The 27890-nt window shown below is 39.6% G+C and overlaps 1 protein-coding gene across 4 annotated transcripts in view; it reads left to right on the top strand.

Annotated features, from left to right (window-relative positions):
- lypd6 (LY6/PLAUR domain containing 6) overlaps nucleotides 1-27890 on the top strand; it is a 58702-nt gene that overhangs the window by 8841 nt on the left and 21971 nt on the right. Inside the window, exons 2-4 of one of the 4 annotated variants that reach the window (XR_006406145.1) lie at nucleotides 14448-14522; nucleotides 14615-14726; nucleotides 15508-15623. The exons of 2 other annotated variants lie outside the window; for them this stretch is intronic. The gene's annotated coding sequence lies outside the window, so the exon portion shown is untranslated. Of the gene's footprint in view, nucleotides 1-14444; nucleotides 14523-14614; nucleotides 14727-15507; nucleotides 15624-27890 lie in introns of those variants that run through there. One more of the 4 variants, XR_006406144.1, reaches the window with a different exon arrangement.

Here is a 27890-nt window from a genome sequence, read left to right as displayed (position 1 = left end):
ATGACCATGTATTTGTTCACAATTAGTGTCTGTGAATATTAACATTTTCTTCATTCACTGATGCAGGTATATACTCTGATAAGCCTGCCTTGAGTCCAAATTTATAACATAATGCAATGTGTTTCATCAGTGACCTATGCAGTGGTACATATCAGACAATTGGCAAGATGTAGGCTAATTTAAAAGTTAATACTGCGTATAAATGAATTGTTTTATGTAAGTAATCTTTTCATTGTAACCTCAGAGTACACCAGATTGACACATACTGTAAAAAAGTCAGCATTTTCTAACAGAGTTCTTGTTCTATGGGAGAGAGTGGCTGCACTGGAGATGGGCTCCTGAATACATCTCAAACTTGGGCCTAAAAAGTTGGACATTTTGCAAAATAACCTTCAAATAATCTTCAGAAAAGATTAAAGAAGAGGTAACAGCATTAATCAGCAAGAGCAGAAGAGGAAATATCATCTTTGGATATATTTTTTTAAATCAAAACAACTAGCTAGCTGTCAACTGCTACTTGCCACTGTTACCAACATTCCAAAGGAGAAACTGAACTGAGAAAGCTAACAAAAGAGTTATTTTGTGAAGACGAGAAGAGAAATTAAGGGGTCCTTGTTGGTGGTATTCTCTCTCTCCATGAACTGGTGTAATGGCTGCGTGACCGCCATGTCTTTGTCCATGTCTACGTCTGTGTCTGTGCCATCGTGTGGAGTGCAAGGGAAATATGTCTAGGATCATCAGTTTGTTTTGGATATTTGTAACAAAGACTTTTGCTACAAGAAATACTGGCTGAGAGTGCGCTTGGTCTGCTACGCCCAGTGGACCCAGAGGAGACCACGGCCTTGCCTGGAGCTGCACCAGAGAGGAAACATCGAAAGCAGTTTGACAGGACATTCATGTTGCCTAATGTTCTCTGGACAGCAAAATGGATTAAATAACTCCTATCAGTGCTGGTCACTTGTTGACATGCAAGAGCGGTCAGCTGTGGCTCAGGAGGTAGAGTGGGTGGTCCATTAATGGGAAGATCGGCGGTTTGATTCCCGGCTCCTCCAGTCCACATGTCAATGTGTCCTTGGGCAAGACACTTAACCCTGAATTGCTCAGTGTGTGAATGTGTATGAATGATTAGATTTCCTCTGATGGGCAGGTTGGGACCTTGCATGTAGCCCCTGTACCCATTCAGCGTATGAATGTGTGTGAATGGGTGAATGTGATTCGTAGTGTAAAAAGCGCTATAAGTGGTTGGAAGACTAGAAAGGCGCTATACAAGTACAGTCCATTTACCATTTACATCAAACTGAGACATGTACTTTTCTCTCTAAATGCACTTTGATGCACTGTGCTGCTAACTGCTCGTTCATTGTTTTGTTTTTTTCTCTTGGGATTTATATGGGGTTTTTTTAAATCATTTTTTTAAAGGGAATTTTTAGATATACAGTAAGTCTTCATCCTTTCTATTGTTGTTGCACTGCTATGGGCTGGGAGGAGCAGCGTTTTGTTATTTTGTGTATGCAAATACACAAAAAAATGACAAACTAAATCTTGAATCTTGTTTTTTGAAAAAAGGAGCCAGGCCTTCTGGGCTAGCAAATAGTATATTGTAAACCAATCTGTCATGTCTACCAAATTCATGTAGTTAAACATAATTCAGCACAATGTTTCAATTCAATTGTCCAATATGTGGAACCTCGCTTACTTTAAGTCAGTATGGTCCTCTGGAAAAAAATGTTGCCGACCCTTGCTGTAGTGCCACTATCAGGAAAATTGTTCCCACAATTCTTGTTCTGCATCATCGGCTAAATTTGGTGCATGTTCTATAACAGGATAATGCATTTTTGTTCACAAATAAAAAAAAATCAGAAGAGAAGATGTAATGAATTTTCCTTAACTAAACTAAAACAATCAACCTTACCGCACCATTAGGAAGTTACTAGTTATTGTGGCTTTTCTGGTTAAGTAGGCAGGAGTGAAATAATATAAGAATGGTCCATGCAGACATGTGTAGTCACATTAGCAGCAGGCTAGCAGTTGATTGGTGTTTTGGTGTTGAGGTGCGTGTAAATATGAATTGACTGCTTCACAATAATATCTTTAGATTATCACATTCATTACATTTGTCTCTCCCCTCCACGCTTTGTTATACAGTTGTGATGATACATCTTTGTGTTAGTAATGCTGCTACTTTAATATATTTATGAGATTAATTGTAGATTTGTATATTTTATCAGGTGTAAACACAACTTCATGATAGTAATTTTGTGTGCATACAGTTTTATACAAAAGCTATCAGAAGCAGACATGGACTGAGCTGACTCCTGTATCTATGGCTTGGTTAGTTTTAACCCCACATGTCACATCATTCACATCTCAGCGGAACCAGGGCAGTGCCTCTTTGGCTTGTTTAATTAAGAGATGATGAAGTCAAGGCTATATTTCTGTCTGTGGTGATGTGACAAAAGGATGAGGGGCCCCCACTGCCTGACAGCCAGCTATTGCTGGCTGTGAATTATTCAGCAAAGTTTGTACAAGCTCACACGGATGAATGACTGCAGCACGAGCTTTATGTTCGGGCAATGCTCCACTCACTCTAGAAACATGTCATACACACTTCAACACTGGGAGGCATAGTTGTGTGTGTGTGTGTGTGTGTGTGTGTGCGCATCTGAACATAACCACAGTGATGTTAATTTGGGGGCTGTAAGGAGAAGATTTTCTGTTGTGACCTCAGTACATTTTGCAATTATATAGTCCTTTTTGTCTGTTTTAAAGGATTGTTTCTGTTTTTTAAAACTTATTTTAGTTGTGACCATTGATTCTATCATAAATAATAACATTGTACTCACCAAGGATCTGAGGACACTGTGACATCACTACAACAAAATCTTTCTTGTGTATATATATACTGTTTATTTATTTAATTTAAAAAAATCTGAAAAACAATGAAGTGATGTCTAATAAAATGATACGTTGTGAAGCTGAATGAGCAAAGAGTAGAAGAGACCAAATTATACCTGAGTTTGAGTCTTATCTAATCCTAGTTCTAATTTATATCTTTTGAAGGATGAAAGAAACTTAAACATTTGAAAATATCTCTTCTCAGCAGATTTGGGTTGTTGTTAACAGTCATTTGTCATAAATAATTCAATATTTTGTTATTCTTTTTGTTTAAGATAAAGCATATATATTCTCTGTCTTTCTATGCACAAGTTGAAAGTTAGGAAAGAATATCTGATGTTGTGAACATGTAATTGTCTAGCTGTTAGCGGAATGTGTATGCAAATTAACTGATAGACCAACATGCATAACCGTCCAAAATAATTCTCGGTGGTTAACCGAGTAACCGTTTACTGTTGACATCCCTATCCCAAATAATATAGTTTCATAACTAACACATGAACAAAGAAGCACTTGTGAAGTTAGGTTCACCTAAAATGTTAACCTAGAGCTGTTGATGATGATGCACACTGTCATTGTTTGTTTCATTCACTGGAAGGTTTGGCTGCAATTTATTTGTTAGTGCAGCTGTGTGGTTCACTTGCTCACAGAGCTGTGTATCAGTAAACAGAGCTGGACGGTGGTTGGAATCAGTATCACAATATTAGTAATAATATACAGTGCTGCTTGAAAGTTCAGAATTTCAGAATTTGCTGCAAAAATATGACCTAAAACATGATCAGATTTCCATTCAAGTCCTAAAACTAGATAAAGAGACATCAGTTAAACAACTACACAACAAAAACCTTACACTTGTTCATTTATTTATTGAGGAAAATGATCCAATGTTTCCAGCGCCGTAGATTTTTTTTTAAGGGGGGGAGGGGGGGTTTGAGGCACAACACAGCACAGCGAGTAAGGTGCTGACCCTGCGTCTGTAAAGATACAGGACCTGTCCATGGTCCTGCGCATTTGACTCCTCCTCATTACACATTGTCGCAGAATGCAGGATTTAATAATCAAATACTACTTACAGAACCGTACTGTGAGGAAACAACAAGCTTTTCCCTTTTATAAGCAATTTATTTTTTCTAACAAAACATTTCAATACAGAGCAATAAAAATTGCGTCAACTGTGTATACATATTATATGTGTATACATAAATGTCGGAGGTGCTACACGTCCATCCACTATCCCGACCTCCACAAACTTACTTCCTTAAATCCAAGGTCTAAGGAAAGAGGATGTTGTATTGCTGTAAAGATTTTAAAGTCACTTGTCCTGCTGAAGCTGCGGGATGCATGGGGCTCTCCCCCCTGACTGGCTGGTGAAGCTGCGGGCCTGCGCTCTCCCTGTCCTGGTGCTGAAGCTGAATTTTTAACATTCCGTTAACATTTTTATTATAGCTTGTGTTTTTATTTATGAAATAGCCTATCCTGTATTTATGACACTTGTGTGGCAGTAGCCAATTCCCTGTAGGTTAGGCTATATGAAAGCCTTATAACATTATATTATTCTGAAAAAAAACTCAGCATAACATACAGGCTAACTAACTTCACACAGTAAGGCTGTTTAATAACTGTTCATCTCTCCAAAATGTTTGATAACTGTATAGTAGCTAAACACTGTCAACTATGCAGGAACCCACCTGTTAACATACTGCATCCTTCTTCACATCTGACAGGATTTACGATTCCAAATATAGTAGTGATTTTGGGCTGCGGGGGTATACTTTACGGCCCAGAATGTTTCATATTTGTGCGTGGCAAAAGTATGTGAACCCCTAGGATTATCAATTCATTTGAAGGGGAAATTACAGTCCGTTGTTTCAATCAATGGGATGACAATCATGTGTGAGTCTGGGAGGCCCTACCTTATTTAAAGAAGAGAAATCGGTTGAACAACAAAAATCACACCAAGTGCAGGCGTGTAATAGTCCAGGAGGCCACAACGGACCCCAGGGTAACGTCTAGGAAACTAAAGGTCTCTCTTGTAGTGGCTACAGTTGATGTTAATAAGTCCACCATCAGGAGAACATTGAACATCAATGGTGTGCATGGAGTTGCAAGGAGAAACCCACTTCTCTCCAAAAAAGAACATTTCTGCCGTTTATGGTTCGCTCAAGACCACATGGATAAGCCAGAAGGTGATTAGAACAACGGTCTGTGAATGGATGAGACCAAAATTGAACTTTTTGTCTTGAATGAGAAGCATTATGTTTGGCAATGAGCAAACACTGCATTCCAGCAAAAGAACCTTAACCCATCTGTGAAAGATGCTGGTGGTAGTATCATGGTTTGGGCTGCTTTGCTGCCTCTAAACCAGGACAGCTTGCAATCATTGATGGAGCTATGAGTTCTGAATCGTACCAGCAAATTCTACAGGAAAATGTTATGGTATCTGTCTGTGAACTGAAGTTCAACAGAAAGTGTGTCATGCAGTAAGACAACAACACTAAACGCACAAGTTGTTCTACCAAAGAATGGTTAAAGCAGAATATGTAGGAATGGCCGAGTCAAAATCCTGACCTTAATCCTAAATAAATGCTGTTGACGGACCTGAAGCATGTAGTTCATGTTGAAACCAACATCCCTGAGTTGAGACTCTTCTGTAAGGAGGAAAGGGCTAAAATTCCTCCAAGCTGATGTGCAGAGCTGATAAACAGTTTCTGGACACGTTTGGTTGAAATTATTGCTGTAAAAGGGAGTCACACCAGTTACTGAAAGCAAAGGTTGACATACTTTTTCCTCCAACAAATGTGTAAGACTGGATAATTTTCCTCAATAAATAAATGAAAAAAATGACTTTTTTGTCTCATTTGTTTAATTGGGTTCCCTTTATCTAGTTTTAGGACTTGTGTAAATATCTGATCATGTTTTAGGTCACATTTATGCAGAAATACAGAAAATTCTAAAGGGTTCACAAACTTTCAAGCAGCACTGTATTTCTGGGATGGATATACATCCTGATAAAGCAAATGTATGCAAAATCATATACAACATAATAAAATACATGTTCAGAGTGATGAACTGTCTTCTGTTATGTAACTTCAAACATCAAACATAACTCTGAAAGAAAATCTTCACATGGGACAGACACAAAATGACCCATTAACCTTAATTATGATATGCTTTGAATCATACATTTGGCCAATAGAACTTGTTAAACAAGAACACAAGGCCATCATATAATCTAAATATGAACTCATCCAACTTCCAGAGAAAAGGCTCTTTGATTGAGATTGAGCATACAGTTTTTCCTGGTCAGTGGATTTCAGTATTTTCTGTTTCTGCATTTTATTTTCAGTAACATACAGATGGTTGACAAACTAAAGGAAAAACTGGTACAGGTCTGAATGCTTGACCCCTACAGTGAGGGGATCTGGTGGTTCTGTTATGCTTTGAGTGGCATTTTGCTGGCATGGTTTGGGTTCACTTGTCCCCTTAGAGGGAAGGATCACTTCAAATCAACACAAAGTTGTTCTGAGTCACCTTTATCCTATGATGAAACATTTCTATCCTGATGGGAGTGGTCTCTTCCAGGATGACAATGCCCCATCGGCAGGGCTCAAGGGGCCCCGAATGGTTTGATGAGTATGAAAATGATCTGAATCATATGCTATGGCCTTCACAGTCACCAGATATCAACCCAGTTGAACACCTAGGGGAGATTTCACCCATCAAAAAACACAAAATGAGGGAATATCTTTAGGGAAAATGGTGTTCCATTTCCCTCCAGAACAGTGGTATAGGCAGAAATTGCATTTTGGGACGGCCGATACTAAAAGTGGGTGGGCCATCTTTTCCCAGAAAAACCGATTAGTGAAAAGTTAGAAGAGGAAAAAAGGGCAAATATAGCCAACTTAAAAATGAGCGACCAGTTTACTTTGCAATGTTCCGCATCACAAAGGCAATAACAGCAAAACACTGCCGAGCCAACATGCTTGACCAACAGAGCATTGGTCTATAAAGGCTGTACACAACAATACAGACAAAAGGCAGTCTTTCATAGCCTGTCCAGTCTAAAATACAGTATATTTGCACCGGCAAGACCATCTGCTCATCGACTCTACAGCACCCAGCACTGTTAATTAACTATTTAATTGCACCAAGTGGCAACTAAACATAAACCCAGACAGCAGAGGTGTTAACTTAGACAGAAATCACACATGTAACATCCCTAGTGCATCGTTCATTATAGCCTACAGCCATAGGTGCTTCAGTGCCAATCAGCTCACGAAAAACCAAATCTACACATTTTACACAAAACTGCGGCCTTACACTCCATTTGAACAAATTAAAAAAAAAAAAACTATCCATACCACTGTGATGATTGATTTTCCATTCTTGACTGTGCAGGGAAATATATACAAATTTGGCTGTGAATGTGGTTCAGAAACGGCACAGAAATCAGTGGGTGAACCTACCGGTGGTGCCATTAAACACCCCTTCCCCAATAATCATTGCAACAACACAAATGGGCCTATAGGTTGCCAGCCACCTGGAGGGTGCAGCACCCCTACTTCACACCGCTATGGGTGAACCCGCATCAGGCTGACCAGGAGAAAGCACTATACCGCCAGGGAGCAAGTGGCTGGACTGATCTTGTTGTGGGCTGATGAGTCTGGTGGACTCAGTCAGAGACAGAAGAGTTTCCTCTTCCTCAACTTTTTTCAAATAATACATTAGAAACTTTGTGTAGCCACTGATGTAGCATTAACGTTACAGTGCGTTGGCTGAATCACAGTGATCACTTGAGATCACAGCCTGTCTGACAGCCTGTGACAGGCTGCTATGATTGTGCTGGGTGTGCTAACTTGAGATTTAGATGGCACAGGCACACCTGGGCATGGCGGGCACATATACACTAGGAGTGTGCCTGAATATAAATACAGTATTTGACAAAGTACAAATAGTGGGTTTTTTAAATTTGTCTGTTGTTGTTTGTCGAATATTTGTTTCATACAAATATTTTTAAAATTATTAGTTTTCGGGAAGAACCATGTCAAATACCAGTACGCAGGTCAGTTACATCAATATCTCAGTCTCTCTCTTCTGCTCCTCTGTTATGTCTATCAGCAGGTCTCAGTGAAGGGAGTCACATCCACCTGCTACATGACGCACATTTCCTAATGGACATCACTCCTGGAGTTGGGGGTGTTCCCCAGAGATAAAGCTGAGCTTACTTTTGATGATCACAGCAGGAGACACCGGAGCTTGGTGTTCAGCACTGAAACTATTCATTATAGTCCAATGATTCAGTCAGTTTTCTTTCAAAGGAGAGCAGGGCCAATGAGTTCAGTCTGTATGTAATCATTGATGCACTGATGCCAGTTTTTATCAGTTTTTATCTGTTTTATCAGTTTCTATTAACAATCTTTTAACAATACAGGTTGTTGCTCCTGAATTAGCAGCCACATACATGGTGTTACTACTTGGCACCTGTTGAGGAGAAACTGGCGCAGGGGTAGATGTCTGGGTTGAGAATAATGGCTGAACTTGAGCTGAATTCTCCTCCTTCAGCTCCTCACAATGTCTGTTTATGACTGCTTTGTTTCACCGTGTTTTTTATCTTAACCTACATTAAAAGCAGCTAGCTAGCGGACAGTAGGCTTCTGTTCCTCTGTGCAATGTGCAGGCTGTACACTGAGTGAAAGAGGAGGGGCTGCACACAATCTGGCATTTGTGAAATGCACTGCCACTCAAAAATTCTGACCTATCAACGTCATCATATTGTTAACAAGAAGTAGGAAAAACTAATTGTTTTATTTTTATTAGTCATATAGTCAGTCAGCATTGCTGGTGCGTTATATGGTCTCATTTATCCCTTTAAGTGCCATACAGTAAAGTAGCTGTTAATTTGGGAAAAGGAGATGAAAAGGTATGGCCCCTCACTTGTCAAAATTCAACTTATGTCCCCCTACTTTTCCAGTTTCATAATGTCCTCACTAAAATCTCTAAACAATCTCCTCTTACTGTACAGCTGCCAAAATCAATATGAAGAAGGAGATAGGAGTTGATCAACACACATTAATACACTTTTCTGAATCCACTTCAGTTATTGACCTGCACTCACAGAAACAAGCTTTTCAAGCAGCAGCTAGTTATGGGACCTTTTTCCCTTTTTTGTTGCCACCTTCTCTGTGTTTGTTAGGTTGAATTTTATTGGTTTTTTTTGGTTGTGTTGTTTTGTTTTGATGAGAAAGAGCAGAGAAGCAGCGAGACGGCGACCATAAATGACAGCAAAACGCAGTAGAGACTGTTTATTTATGTAACTTACCAAATGTATGTGTACTCATTTAATTTCAGCTCAGTGTGAGAGTCTTTGCTGCTTTTTGCTGTCATTTATAGTCACGCTGCTCTCCTCTGCTCTCTATGGTTCACCGTGGGTGGGGCTGAGCCCTTGGTGTGTGTGCAGCACACACAGGAGAGACAGTGAAGCAGGTGAAGTACTCGAGCTGACAGCAACTACACTTGTTATGTTACTGTAAGTGCTATAAAAGCTTCTGGAGTAAAAAGCCAAGAAGAGCAATTTAATTTAATCTGCACAAAGGATGGACAGACAGCGTGGAGAGGGAAGGGTGCACAGAGCAACTATTTATTCATTGAATTAAAATGAGCTATATCAGGTATCATTGTCAGGATATGAGATTTTGGTCATATCACCCAGCCCTACACACACACTCCTGAAACCAAACCTACACGCTTGATCATATACCAATTACTTACTTGCTGAAATGATCTGGTCTCAGTATGTGTATCTAGAAGCTAAGCATATGTAGATGTATGTGATGTGTTCATGCTGCAGGACACATGCTCCTCCATGTGATATAGTCTGGATCCTGCTGTCAGCCATCTTTTGCTTTCCTGTCCTCACATGTCAGGGTTAAACGTGTCATTTACACATCCGTGTCATTTAGTCTGTTCCTTCATTTAGTGACATTCTCTAAATATTGAACTAATGTAAACATTCCCATTTATTGTGACTTGTTCCCATGCTGAATTGTCCTTTCTGTGGAATCTACTGAAAGTAGAATTCTGCTCATCATGCAAATGTTTGAGATTGTGTTGACCTGCAAACACAATCTCAAACATTCTCAAAATCTTTGTGAGACTCTGAGAACACTTTGAAATCATAGAGAGTTTAAATTTTCATGTTTAGATGAGATCTGATAATGTAATTAATGCATTCATAAATGTTCTTTGTATGATGAAAAGTAGCAGAGTAACCAATTTTTTTCTCCCTTTACTATTTTCACAAGCTTTCTGTCTGTTGGTGAATTACTAAGTATCTGCATAAATCCTCACATGTTTTTACATGCCTACAGTGACCTATGTTAGCATTCAGCCAAGGTCTTCAACCTGTCAGAGGGCAGAGAAGCTGATTTCTCTACAGCCTCTGGAGAGTTCTGCTTTGATGATCTCATTTGAAGTTCAGCACTTCTACAACATGAATAATTCATGCATTAGTCATAGTGGTAGTTGTGGGAGTAGAACATACTGAAGCAACATTCATATTTTTCTGTGAATAAAGGTAAAATAATTAAATAACAATCATTTCTTTCCCTTTTTGTGCAATAATAATACAGTTGTGTAGATTTGGATCGGTTTCCGGTTTTGCTGGTCCGGTACAGAACAAAAGCTTTGGGCTTTATGCAGCGTGTCTGATTATGCCTTTTTATATTGGACCTGTGTAGTTGGTAGAAAGGCAAAGAAATGAAGGGAAATGAATTCAGGGGAGGGGGCAGTGCTTGGGTAGAGCATGCAGGAGGCAGGATATGAGGCACAAAGTATACTGTGTAATTCAGCGTTTTTAAGCTTTTCACCAGAAATAAAACAGCTATTATTTTATGAGAAATCTCAGGAAGTCGTCTCTTCCATTAGCACTAGCTTCACAGTGGAACGTTCAGGCCCAGTGAAAACAATGCAGCTTAGCTGATGTGCTGCATTTATCCAGCACCAGCCACATGATAGAAACATCATCAACAGGCCCGCTCACTCGCTGTGAATTTTCTGGAAAATGACCCTCTGTCAGAGTCCACGTAATGTCCGGTCCAACTTGTTCGGACATTTGCATTTACACATAGTTCCTCTAGGTAACATCTGGATAGCTTCATGGTTGTAGTTCATGTGTGAAAGGGGCTGAAGTGAGCCATTATGAAAAGATTTATGTCGTCAGTGGGTTAAGGAAGAAAGTATTGAGAGACAAAAGATGAAATGATGTCAGAGTGATTTTTGAGAATTTAGAAATCTATAACAGAAGCCTGTGTTACTAACTGGGTCGTCAGTTTGAAAGATGTGGTTGATTAGTGAGGAATGTAGGATCCAGTGTTTCTGGATCTTGAAACTTAGGGAGTAAAGGCTCTGCTTAATCTATTTCTTGTGAATCACCAAACTTTATAGAAGTGACATAGTAAATCACTGGAGAGCCCTTTAAGTCTCAAAGGATGCGTTCACAAAATTTCGTATCTGTATTAAAATTAAAATAAAAAAATCAATCCCCACAGACAGTTTAATTGAACAAATTGAAGCCTCACTGTTTTCTGATGCGTTCTTGTATTTGCAAGTTATTGTTAATACAAACTGGACATTTCCTGCTGCTGCGTATTAAAGGCTTTCTTATCTGTGAACCACAGGAAGGATTTTTTTTGGCCATAGTTTGTTTACTGCTGTTTGTGTGAAGCAAAAATATGTCATCAACAACCCTTTTTGCTGTGTGTTCATGTTGCATGGATATAGGTTTTTACTTACAGCTTTGCTTGGTATGGTATCCCAACCATATGGAAACATGGCAGTGCTTACTTACTTACTTTCAAACTTCCTATCTTCCAGTCTAAATTGAGGATTAAAATGATGGAGTACTTCAAAAGGAAGTGCCTGGATTAACCAGCTGAGCATGTAGGTTTCCAGCCAGCCGGCCTCTTGATGCAGATCAGAACTGAATGTGTAGTGTTGTGAAACAGCAGCACAGTTAACCACATTTGAAACAACAGGAGGTGATGGATTGTTGTACAGCCACACATTGTCCCGTATTGTTCCGCCACTTTTGTCTCATTGACCATGCTGGGCTTTTTTGCTGCGTTTGTAGCAAACTACTGATTGGATTTGTTAGAGGACAAAGATCCACGTTCTGTGTGAATATGTGGAGCTTTGCAATACAGCCCGAATGTTGGCCAAATAATCTTAAATGAGCTGAGTATTACAGTGGGTGTGATTATTTAAACTCTCACCCACTGTACACTGTCTGTCTACACTACACTGCATTATTCACAACTGGAAATGCCTCAATATGATTTGTCAGCCCTCCTCTCTCCCTCTTTCCATCACTGTGAATCTGGCCAGACTACTTTATGCCCCACAGATTGGAGGAATTTTTACAGTCCACCACCACCACCCCATGCTGTCCCTGATTGGCACAATTTACCACAAACGTAAAACAGTTTCTTCTCAGATTCATAACTCTGTCATATCTAAACACACATCATCTTGCTGCACCTTGCTGCAACCAGTGACACCACTCTTTGCAGTGGTGTCAGGATCTCTGATGTCCATCAAGGACAGACATCTATAAATCCATGTAGAAATCATATAAATAGGTGTGCTATAAACTTCATCAGATCTCTTTTCTCAAAATCATCAGATTCAGACTTCGTCTTCAGGTCAAAGTATTCAAGGTGATTGTTGACTGTACAGCAAAGCAGAATGACTTTTCATGATGCAGATGTGCCAGAATGTAAATGAATAGCCTAAACAAGGAGGTGTAGAAAGTTTTAAGTTCAATACTCAGACACTTTTCCTTCAGTTTCACCACTAGTTGTGGTAGTTGTGCAGTGCAGGATTAAGCTGACTGAATACATGACATAGTATTCCAGGAGGAAGCAAGTCATTTTCACATGAAAACAAAGTTTTAGAAATAAGACTGTGTAGTGTATATGTAATCTTAGTCACAACATTGGATGTCCGGGTGTTGGAACTGGCCTAGGGCAATGACAACTGAGCTATGTCCAGTGTAGTCAGCCTATTTAGCTGACAGAATGATGTTATTTGTGGAAATAAATATATTTAAAGATAAGCAACAGCACAATTTGTAGTCCTATTTGTGTGTTGATTTTCCTCCTGACACTAAAACCATGATCTTTTCAGGTATGTCCTGGGTACAAGCAGGCAAAACTCCACTCAACCCCAAGTTAACAAATGAAGCAAAGCCAGTTCAGGCAGCCCAGCTCGAGTAACTGCTACACTCACATGGCATACTCCTCTCACTGCAACATGCACCCTTTTAACCTGGCAGCATATTTAAGCCATCAGTGCTGTGTTCACATGCTATGCTGTCGCTCACTGCTACAGCTGCTGTTAATACAGAATTCCAAAAGCAACTGGGATTGCCTCCAGCCCCCCTACAACCCTCTAGAGCAGTGATTCTAGGCCTATTTTGGGTTTGGAGCGTGGTAAACTCACAGATTCAGACCAAAGCAACAGCATCAGAACAGCTCTGAATAGGGAAGAATCCAGCTGGACTTTGTGGACATCAGAAACAGGAGCCTAGAACATACGGCGCCCCCAAGGGGTCACCTGAGGGAAAAAAAAGATCCATGTGTAAATCTGTACTCTCTGTTTAGAGATCTGTGCGCACGGTTTATAAACTGTGCTCTTTGATTCATAATCTGTGCCTACAGATTTTACTATGGTAGTAGTTGTTATCACTCTGACCCCATTTACACCTGGCATTAACATGCGTCTAGGGTGGTCCGATCACAAGTGGACCGCTCTAAGTACAGGTGTGAACACACCCAAGACACATTGAAGACACACTGAGATCCGATCACTCAGACCACATTCGGAGGTGGTCCATTTACACTGCATTTAGCAGTGTAAATGCAATGCATGCTGGACCACACTGAAGGACCGCCTACTCAGCTGACGTTCTCTATTTTCCGGCAGACTAGGAACAGGAAGGGCATTGCTGCCTCCCAGTCTGTGAACCCTCCATCCAAAGCTGTGTTCGATTTCTTTGATAACAGGATAAAGAAATGCATTATTTTGTTTTTCCATTTTTCATGTGAATTAAAAAACGTAATCCCATTTTTTCCTCTTTTCTCTCTCGTTCCCCTAACCCGTTTTCCCCCGCCAGCCAGTCAGATGTAAGATGAGTCGGGTGCTTAGACCTCGCCCTCTCTTTTCCATTTTCCATTTTAATATCCAACTTTCCACAAATAGAAAGTTAGAATAATTATACATTGATCTGACGAACAAAAAATACAATTTTAGAAAATTGAATTCGATTTTCTATTTTTCATTTTTTATGTGGAAAATTCCCCTGACAAGTGTTACACAGACCTGCAGGTTCAGTAAAGCCAGATTTCTTCATTTCTGCCTGTCTCTGACTCAGTGCAGTTAACGTTCATTCAGCTGCTGAAGAAATATGAGGCAGCATGTTGAGCAGATTGACATGGTTGTTAATGTATTAATGTATTTTATATCTGAGATTATATTTTTTTTCTTGGTAAAAGCAGAGTGACAGACAGCAGGATGAAGTAGTTGCAGATGGAGCTGCAGAAACAGCATCCAGGATGAGGATAGTACACTGGGTGAGGACATAGTTTCAGTTCAGCATCATGCTTTTTCCACAGCTGATCTGTACTGATGAGCACTCACTGGGTTGTGCATATTTTCTTTACAGTCACCAGACACCCAGCCCGATCTGAACCGAAAGGTTCTCTGTGATCACAGTGAATGGTGTTTCCTTGGACTGGTCTCATCTTTCCAGTCCTTCAGTGCATCAGTGCAACATGGTGAGGAATGTAACTTTTAGTTCCAATCCCAATACACCCTTTTCCCCTACCACTTGCCCCTTTTCCTCCGTTTTACACATTCATATGTAGGGGAAGGGATGTCCTGGTTCTTGTTGAGATAGAGGGGAAGGGTGAAGTGCCAGGGCTATATGGCCCTGCAAACGGAGGTTTTTCAGAGGCACACTCCAAACTGAGCGTCACGAGAAATCTCATGAATAAATCATAAATGAAGATTTAAAAATTATGATAACCATCGGATCATTTTGGTCTAATGTCATTTCAATGTATTATAGACCTTTTCTTCATTACAAACATAACAAAAAGTCACTAGTCGTGTGTGTGTTGTTAGTATGCTCATGTCTCTAGCTAAATAGCTAACGTTATAACATTGTTTTAAGGTTGACTTGTGCATGACAGTGCCGCATTTTGACATGTCACATTTTCCCCTTTTGATGGAATGTGATGCCTGAAATTTACCTTAAGTCCAGCAGTAAAGTTGCTGCGTGTTACCACTCCTCTAATATCAGTGCACACTGGCAGGGTAGGAGCACGGGTTGCTGATAATGATGACTTTCAAGGTCTTGAAGTGTTGTCCCATTTCATAGGGGAATATTTCAACCACTACCCCTTGTAACTCTGTTCCAAGGGGTGAGGGGCACTCAAAAAAGAGGGGTAAAATGAAAATAAAGAAATGGGATTGGCCCTTATTGCTGTCGGTATATAAACAGACACTTTATGGTCATTATTACACAATCAGCCATACTGATTTCTGTCCCTCCAGCATCTGTCCACTTTGACTTTTCTGGTCATCCTCCTTGACCTCAGACCTCCATACATCCCTTCCCTGGTCAGACTGCAGCCTCAGCCCCCAGCTCTGGCAGGACTACAGTCACTCAGACTTTTCAGGAGAACATTAAACATCAATGGTGTGCATGGAGTTGCAAGGAGAAACCCACTTCTCTCCAAAAAAGAACATTTCTGCCGTTTATGGTTCACTTAAGACCACATGGGTAAGCCAGAAGGTGATTAGAACAACAGTCTGTGAATGGATGAGACCAAAACTGAACTTTTTGTCTTGAATGAGAAGCGTTATGATTACAATGAGCAAACACTGCATTCCAGCAAAAGAACCTTAACCCATCTGTGAAAGATGGTGGTGGTAGTATCATGGTTTGGGCTGCTTTGCTGCCTCTGAACCAGGACAGCTTGCAATCATTGATGGAGCTATGAGTTCTGAATCGTACCAGCGAATTCTACAGGAAAATGTTATGGTATCTGTCTGTGAACTGAAGTTCAACAAAGCAGAAGAAAGATAATGTTTTGGAATGGCCGAGTCAAAGTCCTGACCTTAATCCTAAAGAAATGCTGTGGAAGGACCTGAAGCATGTAGTTCATGTTGAAAAGCCCACCAACATCCCTGAGTTGAGACTCTTCTGTAAGGAGGAAAGGGCTAAAATTCTTCCAAGCCGATGTGCAGAGCTGATAAACAGTTACTGGAAACGTTTGGTTGAAGTTATTGCTGTAAAAGGGGGTCACACCAATTACTGAAAGCAAGGGTTCACATACTTTTGCCTCCCACAAATATGTCAGACTGGATAATTTTCCTCAATAAATAAATGAAAAAAATGAAAAAAACATTTTTTTTTTTGTCTCATTTGTTTAATTGGGTTCCCTTTATCTAGTTTTAGGACTTGTGTAAATATCTGATCACGTTTTAGGTCATATCTATGCAGAAATACAGAAAATTCCAAAGGGTTCACAAACTTTCAAACAGCACTGTATATATATACATGCATCCCTGTTTAGTCACTACTCAACAACAGACTTTAACATGCATGTGGTCGCCAACACAACACAAACACAGCACCATCCAGGAGGCTTGTATGCACAGGGACAGCAATTTCTACCTTGAGCCTGAACCAGATCCAGCAACAGCTTCTTCCCAGCAGCAATCAGAGTAGTTGTTAAGGACATTCATACTGTTGCAAAATTGGCTACCTCATCGATATGTGATAAATTACCCAATGAGAAATAGATTACCTAATGATTAACCTGGGTGATAACAAATTACTATATTTATGTAATATCATTTCACATCTGTTGCTAGGCTAAAAAAATCTTTATCATAACGCTTCCCCACCGACTGATCACTTCTGATTATAAACACATACAGACATCAAAGCCTATGCAAATTGTATGAATCTGTAGCATAGTACATGAAGACTGTAATATCATGAATGAACTGGATTTCACAACAGTATGAATGTCCTTAGCAACTAATCTGATTGTTACTGGGAAGAAGCTGTTGCTGGATCTCGTTTGGGTTCAGGGTAGAAGTTGCTGTCTCTGTCCATACAAGCAACCTGGATGGTACTGTGTTTGTGTTGTGAAACCCACTTTCTGTCAGACACTGTCACAGGAGGTGAACCTCAGGAGGACTTCAGGTGGTGTTCAGAACAGTGGCAACATGCATGTTGAAGGCTTTTTTTGTTGAGCAGTGACTGAACAGGGATGCATGACCAAGTACAAAGACGTGGCTGAAAATACAGGTATCCTTCAATAAGGTTTCCACACTTCTCCACTGGTAGTTTGGCCCACTCTTCTTGAGCAAACTGCTCCAGTTCTTTCAGGTTTGATGGGTGCCATCTCACAACAGCAAGTTTCAGCTCTTTCCACAAATGTTCATTGGGATTCAGATCAGGACTCATAGCAGGCCACTTCAGAACAGTCCAACGTTTTCTTCTCATCCAATCTTGGGTGCTTTTGGATGTATGTTTGGGGTCATTATCCTGCTGGAAGACACATGACTTGTGACTAAGACACAGCTTTCTGACATGTACAGGCTGTATGTTTCGCTCCAAGATGCCTTGATAGTCTTCTGATTTCATTGTGCCCTGTACAGATTCAAGGCACCCAGTGCTTTTTTTCTGTAAGTTACTGAGATGAACCGGCAGATTCAGGAGAACTACCGTTAGCTGGCTAACGTTTCCACTCCGTTTCAGATTACGAGTTTGTGATTGGTGCTAATCATCAATTAGACTTATGTTATTTACATACACACAATATAGCTAGTCCACATTTCTTAGAATAAAACCTGAGTATCACTACAAACAATCAAACCACGGACATAACGTGACAACCTTACATACAAACAGGAAGGCAGTCTTCCGGGGGAGACTGATATGCATTGTTTTAGCAGTGGCTAAAAGGAGAAGCTAAATGGCTCAGCAAATCCAATAGCTAATAGGAAAAGGACAAGCAGCAGGGAAATGGAAATGCAAATGGGAGAGGGAATTGCACATTTAAATTACTGATTAAAAGCTGTATTCTTAATTCAGTTTTTAAATTCAGTTATTTATTTCACTTTTTAAAACTGCTTTTTCAAATTGATTTTGAAATTCCATTATTTATTTAGGAATCCATTAATGTACTTTTAAATTATGTACTTATTGACTATTTTAAATTTGTTTTTGTAAATCCCTTCTTAATTTTAACAATTTATTGATGGATAATTATTTCATTTGTAAATTATTTTAATTTTCCTCTTTTTATTGCTCATTAAAATATTAAATAACGAATTACTTTGTAATTTAATCTATTTCTATATGAATTAATTAATTGATTTTAAAGTAATTTATTAATTCCTATTTTCATTGTACAATTAGTTATTAATTAAAGAAATGCTGTATTACTATTTTTGTGAACCTTGTGGTCCTCATACATGAATGGCTGTTGGCAATGGAAAAAAAAAAAGAAGTAATCCAAATACATGTAACTGTGCTGGACTTGTAATGTAGTATAGATGGACAAGACCCATAGATTTTATGTCAATCACATAATTCATACACTGTAATCAATTAAAGGACCATACCAGTGTTTTTGCAAGTTTTAAGCCTAACTATAAATCATGTATACTTTATACTGTTTTCCAGTGCATGATATTTAATACAATTTTAATACATGTTAATGTATTACATGTTAATACATGTAACATATTATTGTTGCATGGTTATGGATTCATTTTACACGTGTGCACTGGATCACCACACAGCAATAACGTAGTTTTCACAGAAAATGTGAAAGAATTAAATACGTCAAGCAAGTCTCAACAGGCACCTACTTGATATTTATATTGCATGACAATGAATGAAAACCAGTGTATGCTGGCAATGATATGAGATAAAGCACTGCAACATTTTTAAGGGGTTGGCCAGCTGTAGTAAATGGGCTAAAACTAGCCAAAGAACTGGTATGATCCTTTAATAATAAATGACTTAAGTCGCTGTAGAAGACAAATCTATTATGTTAAGTTCTTTTCATACATTTAAAGATGTTTTACAATACATTCAATTTAATACATGTCGTATATTTGCCCATCCCTGGTAAAAAAAATCAGGTTTTTAAGCTCCAAGCAGTATTTGCATAAGAAAACCTACTATAGATAGTATCCATCTGGGTCCGTAGTCCAATGTGAGGACACCTGTACCGCTGAAACCAGACCCATGTCCATGTCAATGAGATGTCGGTGTCTTTTACCTCTCTCCTCATATAGAAACTGTTCTCCTCTGGGTTGAAAGGATGTGGCAGAGGTTAAACAGCTGCCAGAGCTGATTCTCCTCTTGTTCTCTGAAAACTGTCTTCAGCCTTCTCATTGGGATACTTATACTGTAACACTGATCTCGTTGTATTTTACCACAGCTGAACCACGAGTTGCCCCACATGATGCTGCAGAGGAGAATGGCCAGCTCTGCAAGAGGATGTTAATACTAATGCTTTGTCTTGGTGATAAGGTCATAGGTATTCTAAACATCTGGTAGACTACAGAAAACCCACCTTCACAAGAAAAACAGTGTCTCTTTGGATGCAGGGGTGAACAGTCTGGACTAGAATCGACAAACACTTTACAGCCCGTATAAATACAACAGACTACCAATTATTAAATGTAATAATAATAATAACCAATAATTAAATGTACAACCACCTTCCTCATGAGAGCCTTACTAGAATTAAGCAGGGATGAGCACAAAACCGAGACAGTTAAACAAAGATGAATCTGTAACAAAATAGTTTCAATGATCACTTACTAGCTTGCTCTAGAGCTTTCAACTTATTTCTGGCTTTTTGTGTACACAGTTTTAGTCATGAATCTACATAGTTTTATGCCCTAGGTGGGGCATTAAATCAACATGTAATTAAGTTTGATGCAACCTTTGCTGCCTCTACTGACATATAGTTATGTTAACCCTAACTGTAACCCAAAATGTAGTCATCCTTCATTTGTATGCATTGCTGCACATTTTACTTAGTATGATTTAGTATTTATTAAAAAGTTTTTAGACTGGTTAAGAGAGTGAAAATATGGGATTAAAGTTCATTTGAAATATTTCTGGGCATGACAATAGTTCTGTTGGCTAATTATGACATTGTAATTCAGCATAGTTCCCAACAGAGATAAATGTGAATACATTGTCAACCTCAGCTGTGATAAGAATCTCAAGGAGGAAACTTGATGGATTCCAGCATGGCCACAGAGTGCCTGGTCAAAAAGTAGCCCATTACAAGAGGCTGTGACTCTGCAGCCTGTGGGTTTGTTGCTGTTTTTGTGAATGACTGCTTTTCAACACAACTGGATTTTCAACATGACTGGATTTCCAACTTTTTGTGATAGCTCTTCCCCACAGTGTGTCTCATTAAGAAGAGGCAGAAATTGCCTTAATAGAGTAAAAGCAAAAGAAAAGATAATCAAGCACAGGTTAGAAGGTCACAAGGCTCTTCTACTTGTTTAAAAACCTTTCTTTCCTGCATTGTGGTTTAAAATAATTATACACAGAGCTCATCAGGGCTTTCTTGCTTCCCAGGAAAGTCACTGCAAAATATGTCATTAGTTAACAGTTACATTAACTTTCTTAGAGCAACTCTGTGTAACTTTTGAAAGGAGAATGAACACATCGTCACTCTTGAAAATAGTTTAACCTGAATTCACAAGTAATAAATGAAACCTTGCTCAGTTCAATACTCCATTTTAGTTCTAACCCAAATCTTTGCTTGTTTTTAATTTTTCAGCTCATGGTATGTGTACTTTCCATACATGCATTTTTTGCAAGTTAGGCTATTCAGAAATGCTATCATGCATCTGGGAAGTACATTGGAAAACACTTACAGTGATCATGGTGGTGATCAATTGCTTGTATGGATCAAAAAGCTTGCACAATTGTTCCTATACAAATGCTGTTTCATTAATTCGCTTATAGTAATCAAGTAGTCCATACAGTTTTCATTTTTGGTATTTTCATACATGAAAAGATATGGAAAAAAATGTAAAACTACAGTAATTAATCATTTTTTTTAAACTTACTCCCATGATACACGTATGATATGCAATTATCGGCTGCTGCACCATTATCAGGTGTTGGGGTGCACCAGTGCAGGTTTCTGCGGAGGTGTGAGCATGTTTATTTGTAACCACCATGAAACAACCAAAAAATAACGTTTTAATTCTCTCATTCACCAGCTTTCTTGCTAACAGTGCTCGCTCTCCTCATCCACTCTCTAGCTCGCACAACCACTGCTTCTCCCTCTCTCTCTCGCTCGTCTTTTATAAAATGAGTCAGGAAGCCAACAACAAAGCCTAACTTAACTTTTAATGTTATCAAACGAAGAGAAATGTCAATGTCACCCCCTCCTAGTAATGTTTTTGTACTCCCTCATGGCGGGGTTGTACAGCTCTAATCAACCTGATTACCAGCTGTGGTTGGCCACTGCAGGATTAGGGGTTGCGTTTCTCCAAAGGTTGATTCTGGTTCAACTTTCTCGCTGTGGGCCACCGTGGCCCCCAGCCCTCAGTCCCCCAGCCTAAATGCACAACCCATCTGCTTCCAGCAGGTTACCTGAGGCTGGTGCTGTGTGCACATTGAAATGACAGGAAAAAGAAAGTCTCTAAATGAAAAACGTAGTCTCCTTGAAGCTTATGACAAACTGCAAAAAATGAGTGTGATGCAGCAGCGAAACACCCAGTATTTGAAACATCTGGACTGTATTTTGAAACAGTCTATAAAATTAGGTAAATAGCAAAGCTGCCTGTTTCATTACGTTATATTCATGTAATAAATATACAAATGTCAATTAGATGGTAATCTGCATGAGAATTAAAGAAAAAGAAAAAAAAACTGTTATAGTAATCATCTGCTTATAGTGATCAATTTGACCCGGACAGACGTGATCACTATAAGCAGTTTCCACAGTATTATTGACGTTTTAGGATACTTTTTATGGAGAAAAACAAAAAAATGGAAATTGAAATGTAAGTTTTTGTTTTGATGACCAGAGTTTTTCAATACAGCACAAACGTCCATATATGAATGGCTAAAGAAGGCTGTCACAGTTCCTGGGATATAAGAACCATGTTGATGGGACATTCTGAGTCTTGGTGACGTCATAAAATGTATTGACAGTGCCAAACAAAGAAAATACAAAAACACCATTTTATTTAATTATTTTATCACTCTTACCGTTTGACATATATTTTGTATCTGATTGATAACAAGTTTCAAAGTCACGTTCTTACGAGAGAAAATTTTGTTTCTTTTTCATTATAGCAACATATTGTGTTTGCTTCTCAACACTTCCAGTGTACATGCAGACATAGAGGTTGCTGTAACAACATTGACTGGGGTACTTTTACCGTAGAAAAAGTCAGAAATGTGATGGTTCTGATCCAAGATCTCAAGTTACAAAGAGCATCTTTTTTTCCACGATTTCAAAGTGGATTTACTGATGCTGATCCTTAACAGGTCATAGAGAAACATTCATCTTTGTAAAGGGTAGGCTGATTTTTACAGTGTGTGTATGATGTCAGTGTGTTCTGGTTGGACAGAGATGTGATTTTATTAAGGAACAAATTTTCAGCAAATGGCATCCCTCAGCTGTCAGGCTGCAGTCAATGCTATTGCCTCTCTTGGTATGGTATGGCTAATGATTCTTTTACTGCAGTCACACTACATTTTAAAATGAACAAACATCCTGTAATTACCACTTCTGGTCACTGTAGCAGCTATTTTCTGATTCCAAGCCACACATGAATTGCCACATAGTGAACCTTGGGGCCAACTTTGCCCACTTGGTAATTCAGCTTTGCCTAGACACTGAAGTAGTAAGGATGGATTACTGGGAACAGGGGCCCAAGCATCCAGTTGGACTCTAACCAAGAACCTCTGTTTAAAGTGATTGTTATTAACCTTTTTTTTTCGGTTTGGAGACAAAGGGCTCAGTCAACAGTAGGGATGCGGTGTCTCTTCATTCATGCAATGTTGTGTACTTAGCTGTGTTGTTTCTAAACCGTGGTCTCTGCTGTTGTTCTGGTCTAGTCCCCTCTGCTACTTATTAGCTGCAAATCCTCAGTTTATCCAGCTCTAGAGAAGCTTTCCTCCCAACTTGGAATGAAGCCTTTGCTTCTCTTTCAGTTGGGTCTTGTATTGTCAAAGTATTTGTTCTGTCTTATGGGTCATTGAGTATGGGGCAGTAGAGGCCAATAGAGTGGGATCTTATTAGATGCTCCCATCAAGCACAAGTGTGTTTTAGTTGTCAACCATGTGTGAACTTGTTTTTTCAGCGCTGCATTAACTTCCTCTTCTGATTATTTTGGACAAATTAAATGCTTTAGAATCTACATTAAATCAAGGAGGCAAATGTTCATAAATTAGAATATCTACTCTATAATGGCACAGATTTGATGGAAGCCTTCCAGTCACCAAATTTAAACATCATTTTTTATGTGGGATGCGAGCCATCTATAGGTGGGTTGTGACATGATATCTGGATTTTTTTTTCTCTCCTATAGTGTCTCTTTTACAACATATTGCTTATGTTTTGTGTTTGCCTTTTGTTGGCATTTCTGTTTTCTGTTTTCTCTCAACCCAACTGGTCAAGGCAGATGGCCGCCCACCAAGAGCCAGGTTCTGCTTGAGGTTTCTACTCATTAAAGGGAAGTTTATTGCTGTCGCCTAGTGCTTACTCATGGGGGAATTGTTGGGTCTCTGTAAATTGAAGAGTATGGTCTAGACCTGCTCTTTTGTTGTGACTTGGCGCTATGTAAACAAAAATTGATTGATTGATTGATTGATTGATTGATTTTCTCCAGAGGTATTTTAATGCCTGTTTTTAATGGCTAGTATTTTAATGCCTAGTTTTCTCATGACTTGTCATATACTTATATCATATACTATATGCGCATGGCTGTTATGAATCCATCCATGGATTAGTACATGTGTGTCTCTGCAGAATAGTTTAACTTCAGCCCCTAATGATGTATTTACACTGCCAGGTTTGTCAAGCTTTCTGGATGCCTTAGGTTCTATGTCTGTGATTTTAAAATATCTAGCATTATGAAGCATACCCCTGTACACTGTGATATACTTGATTTGCAGGGTTCTTTCTGACTCTCACTCCTCATGTGGAGTCAGCTGGCACTGTTCCAATTCCAATTACCCAGGGAGCTTTAGAGATAAATATTTATGTCTGACTGAGACACGTGGGACTCAGCTTATTTGCACAGTGTATGAACCTGTATGGAGTATTTAGATAGCTCTTTGTGAGTTACTCATTGAGTTAGCTCATTGACAATGAGCCTGTCCAGATTTCAGCAGGCCCTTCAATGCATCTGGCTGTGCAGGAGAAAACCACACAAAGGGCCAAAGTCAAGTGCATGTGACAAATGTTGCAGATGGCTCCATTTTTTCTTCCATGTCAGAGCAGTGTGTTGTCTACGGGACAAGCTCTCCTGTGTATCCTGGCTGTTGAATGAGCCAACGTTCGAAGTGGGCCAGTATGGCCTTACTTTACCTGCAGGGTGATAGATGAAATTGGTCTCAGTCACTGCTCTGTTCCTGTTTTTATTCTGGACTTTGCCTGTGTGAGACCATCCCTCTTTTCTCTGGAGTAAACAAGGATGAAGTAATCTCCCACCATGGGAATGTCTTAATTCTTTAATTAATTGTCAAATTATTATTTCAACAAATCCCAGCCGGCATTTCAATGTTAATTCATGGGTGAATCAATGTCGTGGGTCATGGTTGAATGAGCATTGAATTTTGTTTCAATTTTGAAAGGTGAATCAACGTTGATATCACGACATTGTTTCAACGTCTTACTTTTCAACATGGGTTAATTAAGGTCTTGTGTCAACACTGAGTCACTGTTGGAATTTTGTTTCGATTTTGAAAGGGGAATCATCGTTGAAATTGCAACTTTGTTTTGTCCTATTTTTCAACACAGAATAAACTATAGATTGTAGGGATGCACAATATTGGATTTTTTGCCAGTTGCCAATGCCGCTGCCGATATATGCACATATTTTTTCTCCAGCTGGCTGAGGAGACTATTATGCATGCAAGTACTAAGTATGATCAAGAAACACAATAGAAGAACTGAGGAAGACTGGAGTTCAGAAGCTCAGCATTAAAACTTAAATGAACCTGCCAAGTGGGTCGAGCAGTAACAAGTTTTCTTTGAGTTTATTAGTGTAGGATTTAATCTCAGGTCCACATCCCGGAGCAGAAGGTGGCGGTAATGCACCTAATATGCTAGTTGCCAACCACCATTATAAACCAAAAACAAGATTTTTTTTTTTTCAAACAGAGTGATACATCTTGGGCTCTTCTCATTTCTCTATTTTGTGCCTCCTAGTCTCCCCTCTGTCCTCCATCCTCCTGTTTTTAAGTGCTTCACATAATAAAATATATAAAGGATATATATATTTGTGTGTGCGCGCATTCGTTAAATAAAATATAACAATGTATGACATCCATACATTCTTATCATATCATTCTTGAACACTCTTATGCTCATCTGTCAGAGATCATAAAATACAGCGGTAGGCTATAGCAAAACAATGGACAGATGATGCAGCTGTACCGCATGTTATATTTATGACATGACAACTCCAGACGTCTCATTTTGTTAAATGCTTGTTGCCTCGACTTCTCTTTCCTCGTGTCTCTTCCTTGCTCGCATCTCAGGTGGGAGGGACCAAGATGTGAGGAGAGGAGGCGAGGAAAGGAATGGAGGATGTGCAAACTGAGAAATGAGAAGAGGGGCCTGTCAGCCGAGGTGTTTCCTATCTTTGCAGCCAAACATAGCAGCTCCTTCGCTGACTGTTTCACACTGACGGTTCCGGTGCTTCTTCTGCAGGCTTCACTCAAACTGCCCGTCAGACCAGCTTCTTCTTCCCACTTTAACCTGAATAACAAACCGGGGCTAGGAGCTCTGGTTGGATCCACACGGAGAGCCAGGGGTTAACGTTAGCTGGGAGGCAAGTGGAGGCTAGCTGGCTGTGCTTCCCTCTGGCCATGCTGCGGCTAACGCTCCGCTAGCCTCTCAGCTAACAGTAGCCCTGGCTCTCCATCTGGATCCAGTTTTCTATTCATGTTAAAGAGGGAAGAAGCAGAAGGTCTAACGGGCAGCTGAGTGAAGTGGAGTCTGCGGAGTAAGCACCGGGACCGTCAAGATGAAACAGTCCGTGGAGGGAAGCACAGTAAGGCGGTGGAGGAGAAAGCAACAAATTGGCCTCTCATACTCGGCAGAAATGTTCATTTCTGGCTGATGCCGATATTTCATTTATTGGCCGATACCAATGATGTGCCGATATTATCATGCATTCCTAATAGATTGTGTTTCATTTTCATTCTACTCTGTACACAATTGTGCATTCAATTATATTATAATCAGAGAAATCCGGTTTTAAAAATGTTAAACTCAGTGCTCAATCCACATGTTTGCTGTCCTCATACACAACCTGTCTTGTTGACAAGCAGGCGCATTGGTTGATTTGCACAGATTAGACTCCTGGTCCTCTACTAGTCAAGAGAACTACTCTATCCTGACTCACTCATTAGTAACCCTGATGCTGACCTTCCTTTGATATAAGTTTATGGATATGCATTTAGTGAAGGTAAACTGAAGTAAATGAAATTGTTTTCCATAGTTTGGGGGCAGCAATTAAATCACTCAATGAAGACATGAAGAGTTTTATTAATGCAACTTTCTTTGTGACTTCACCAGAGGTATGTCATCAGAAAGACAACATAATACATTATAACACATTAAAACCTCTGATCTTCAAAAAATGTTTAACTTCACAGGTGCAACAAATTGGGCTTGTGTGGCTGCGATCAATGCAATAACAGTGGTCACAAGTTAATCTACCAGAGGTATTTCAAACCCCAAAGATAATATGTAGTTGTTTTTGCTCCAAATTGGCTATGTGTTTGAGTGTATGAGTTGTTCTCAAAGCTGCATGGCTCAGTGGTGTAGCACAGTGCACTGTATGTTTTCCTTTAGATTTAACATCTGGTGTTGAACCCCAGGTGGAGAGCTTTTAGTTTGAAGAAAATACATCAAAATATGATTAAGAATGTTTCTGATCCCACAGTTTCACTAAAGTCATTTAACTCAAGGAAGGAAGAAATCCATTAATTTCACATTGTGTTTTGATCTTGAACGTATTTTTATGGATGTTTTGGCGAAAAAGTGGGAACTTCTACATAGCCTAAACTGAAGTATAAAAAAAGAAAACTGACAGTAATACTTTTTTACATTTTAGCAGTTTTCACTCACCCGCATTAAAAAGAAGTCTACCATACAGTAAACTACTGAGGATCAGACACATGTCATTGTAATTTGGATGATTCTTTTGTGTCAAATGCTAAAGTGTGATAATTTTAAGTGTAGGGGGTATGGAGAGACATTACTTAAGCAATATTACACGAGAGGGTGTGCTTTACCCTTATTGTTGGCACGACAGTGATGCGGTAAACATCACTGAAGTGCCAACAATAAGGTAACGCCTGGGACACACTGGATGCGTGAGCAGCGCGTGTGCATCACGGAACCTCTTGCTTTTCATTTCGGCGCCCATGCTAACAGGTTAGAGCAGACACACAGCCTGTGTGAGACATGCGTCTCACACAAGGCTGCTGCGTCGATTCATCTAGAGATTCGAGGTCTCGCCTATTTTTTCCGCGTGATGCACGCGGTTCTCAGCAGAAATAGATAGGAAAGTGATAGAAAGGTAGGTCTGCCAGTGGCAGAAGTGCCACAGCAGACACGCTTCCAGTGTGGATGCTTCAAGCGTAAGAGATGCAGCAGTTCAGCGAAGCACACGCACTGCTG

The sequence above is a fragment of the Thunnus albacares genome, chromosome 11, assembly GCF_914725855.1.
Source record: "Thunnus albacares chromosome 11, fThuAlb1.1, whole genome shotgun sequence".
In the NCBI taxonomy this organism is placed as follows: Eukaryota; Metazoa; Chordata; class Actinopteri; order Scombriformes; family Scombridae; genus Thunnus; species Thunnus albacares.
This window is presented reverse-complemented; position numbering and strand designations above follow the sequence as displayed.